This window comes from Pistacia vera, unplaced genomic scaffold (assembly GCF_008641045.1).
Source record: "Pistacia vera cultivar Batoury unplaced genomic scaffold, PisVer_v2 Contig99, whole genome shotgun sequence".
Taxonomy (NCBI): Eukaryota; Viridiplantae; Streptophyta; class Magnoliopsida; order Sapindales; family Anacardiaceae; genus Pistacia; species Pistacia vera.
In genome coordinates, this window is record NW_022196878.1 from 171739 (window position 1) to 175125 (window position 3387).

General features: G+C 41.0%; 1 non-coding gene across 1 annotated transcript; it reads right to left on the reverse strand.

Annotated features, from left to right (window-relative positions):
- Positions 1-239: 239 nt before the first annotated feature.
- LOC116121519 lies at positions 240-346 on the reverse strand. Its single transcript, XR_004126739.1, has one exon. It is a non-coding gene; the product is annotated as a small nucleolar RNA R71 (small nucleolar RNA).
- Between the last annotated feature and the right edge of the window lie 3041 nt (positions 347-3387).

The following is a 3387-nucleotide window of genomic DNA, read 5'->3' on the forward strand; positions in this document are numbered from 1 at the left end:
GGTTCAATGGTGACTTGAAGGAAGATTCGAATCAGCACATTGCAAATTTCTTGGAAATTTGTGACACCTTCAAGTCAAATGGAGTGTCGGATAACGCTATTAGGCTGCAATTATTCCCATTCTCATTGGGAGATAAAGCCAAGGGGTGGTTAATGGCATTATTACCGGGAACAATAACAACTTGGAATGATCTAGCACAGAAATTCCTCCCCAAGTTCTTTTCTCCAGCTAAATCAGCAAAATTGAGAAATGAAATCACATCATTTCTATAAGATGATTCCGAGTCATTATATGAGGCTTGGTAGTGATACAAGGAGTTAATGAGGAAGTGTCCACACCATGGGTTGCCAGTTTGGCTTCAAGTCCAAACATTTTACAATGGTTTGATGGGTAATGTGCAAACCATGGTGGATGTAGCTTCAGGAGGGGCCTTGCAGAATAAGACACCTGAGGAGGCGTATGAGTTGCTTGAGGTTTTGGCAAGCAACAACTATCAAAGACCAAATGAGAGAGCAACAACAAGGAAATCTTCAGGTCTTTATGAAGTTGATGCATTCACAGCCATCTCAGCCCAACTCACGGCACTTCAGAAACAGTTGGGAACTATGCAGGTAAACTCTGTTGAAGCACCTCAACTAACGTGTGATTTTTGTGTAGGGAACCATGTGAGCAGCGAGTGTCAAGTTGGGAACACATTTACTTCGTCATCATTATCAACGGAGCAATTGAACTACTTGGTAAGAAATCAGAGACAACCAAACAACCCATACTCCAACACATACAACCCGGGGTGGAGAAATCATCCAAATCTGGCTTGGGGAAATCAGAACCAGCAAAATAACCAATGGAACCAAAGGCCAGTTCCAAATAACCAACCAGGGGTGACTAATCAACCGGGAGATCAAAGAGTGACAAAGTTGGAGGATATGTTTGGTAAATTCATGCAGGAGATCATAGGATTCATGAATGAGACGAGGACGAATTTTAGAAATCAAGGGGTGTCCATTCGGAATCTGGAGGTACAGATGGGCCAATTGGCCGAGAAGCTTAATGAGAGACCGCAGGGTTCCTTACCAAGCAACACAGTGACTAACCCACGTGAGCAAGTAAATGCAATTTCGTTGAGGAGTGGGAGAGCTTTAAAAGAAGTGAGAAATCCAACGAAAGAGGAAACTTCATCAAAGCAAAATGAAGAATTTGATGAGGAAGTTGATGAAGAAATTGAAGCTGAAGAGAAACCACCCAGCCCAAGGAAAGATGAACAGAAGCAGGAAGAGGGGAAAAAGAAAAGGAAAGAGAGATTGCCATTCCCCGAGATACCACCAGAGTTGGTGCATCACACACCACCCGTACCATTTCCTCAAAGACTCAAAAAAGAGAATCAGGATAAGCAGTTTATTAAATTTCTTCATGTTTTTAAAAAACTGCATATTAACATTCCTTTTGTAGATGCATTGCCACAGATGTCGAGCTACGCGAAATTTCTTAGAGAAATTTTATCGAACAAGAGGAAGCTTGAAGATAAGGAAATGGTGATGCTTACGAAGGAGTGCAGCGCCATTCTCCAGAAGAAGCTGCCCCCGAAACTCAAAGATCTAGGGAGTTTTACTATCCCTTGCACTATAGGAGATATAACCTTTGATCGAGTTTTATGTGACCTAGGTGCTATCATTAACCTTATGCCTTTTTCTGTTTTCAGGACACTAGGAATTAGTGAAGTTAAGCTAACAACCATATGTTTGCAACTTGCAAATCGATCAATAAAGCATCCGAGGGGCATTGTGGAAGATGTGTTGATTAAGGTGGACAAGTTTATTTTTCCTGCAGATTTCTTTGTGTTTGACATGGAAGAAGACAAAGAGATTCCTTTTATCCTGGGACGACCATTCCTAGCCACCGGAAGAGCGTTAATCGACGTTCAAGAAGGGAAGTTGATCATGAGGATGCAAGATGAAGAAATAAAATTCGGTGTCCTTGAATCAATGAAAGCTCCATCTAAACAAGAGCCGTGCTTAAAAATCGATGTAGTGGATCAGTCAAGAATTGAGCCCTTCCAACGGAATAATACTAAGGTGGAAATTCAGAGCTGCATTATCAAACCAAATCAGTTCGAGAGTGAGGACCAGAACGGAAGGGGTTGCACAAAATTTCGAGACGAGCCGCAGTTGAGTTTGAGTTTGCACAAGGAACGGATCTCTGAGATCAAAAAGGGTGAAGTAAAGCCAAGAAAATGGAAGGCGGTAGGTGAGAAGAGTTGAGCTACCAAAGTTCTGACCAAGGGATGGAAATGGGTGGTGAAACTCTCAACAAGGCCACTGTGTGAAGAAGATCATCAGCAAAAGAAGCTCCAGTACAAGGGAAATTTCCGGGAGGTGATGTACTTGAATAGTTTGGGCTGATGCGAAGGATTGAGAGAGTCGAGCTTTCGATTATAAACAAGCGCTTCTTAGGAGGCAACCCAAGTGTTTCTAACTTTTTGCTTTTCATTTTGGTTGTTTGATTTTGTGTAATTTCATTATGAGTTTCTATGAACGTTTATGTATTTGTTTTTGGGTGTTTCAGGTGACGTTTTCAGCAAAAGGAAGGAATCCAAATGCTCCAAGCTTTGCCGCGGCGAAGATTGTTCTTCACCGAGGTGAAGCAAGCTGCGAAAAAAAGAAGAATTTCCCCTGTAGGATTTCGCCCCAGTGAAGAAAAGAGAACCAATTTTTGCAAAATTTTTCTAAGGCATTTCGCCGCGGCGAAGATGTTTCTTTGCTGAGGCGAAATAAGCCTTGTATCCTCGGGAAGATTTCTTCCCGGTGAAGAGAATTTCTTCGCCGCAGCGAGACCTGGAAATTTTTTTAGGGTTCATGAATGATGAACGTCGCAGCGGCGAAGCTATTTCTTCGCCGCGGCGACGCCGCTTTTCTATAAATACTAAATTTTCTTTTTCATTCTTCACGCAACCCTTCACTTCCATTTGAGAGAAAATTTTTCAAAATTCAATCTTTTGTTTCCCTAGTGCTTCTCCAACCAAATTTCTTACTCTATAACATTCCTAAACACCAAAACAACCCATTTCAACAACAATTTTCGTGAAAATTTCACAAAAATTTATGGATAAAAAATTTGGGGCTTTTCAATCTGGGTTGTTTCCGGTTCAATTGGTGGCGAATACTCCTTCATTTTGGTAAGATCTCAATAACCCAAAGCTTTTTATCGAAAAATTTCAAGTTTATAATCATAGATCTAAAAATTTTATTGCGATTGACTTGAGAATTTTTGGGTGATTTTGAGTATTGATATTGTTTGAGGAAGAGTTGTTTGGGCTTTAAGTAATTGTTACGAGTGTGGGTATTGAATTTGTGGAGTGTTTGTGTTGAATTGAAAATTCGAAGTTTGGGG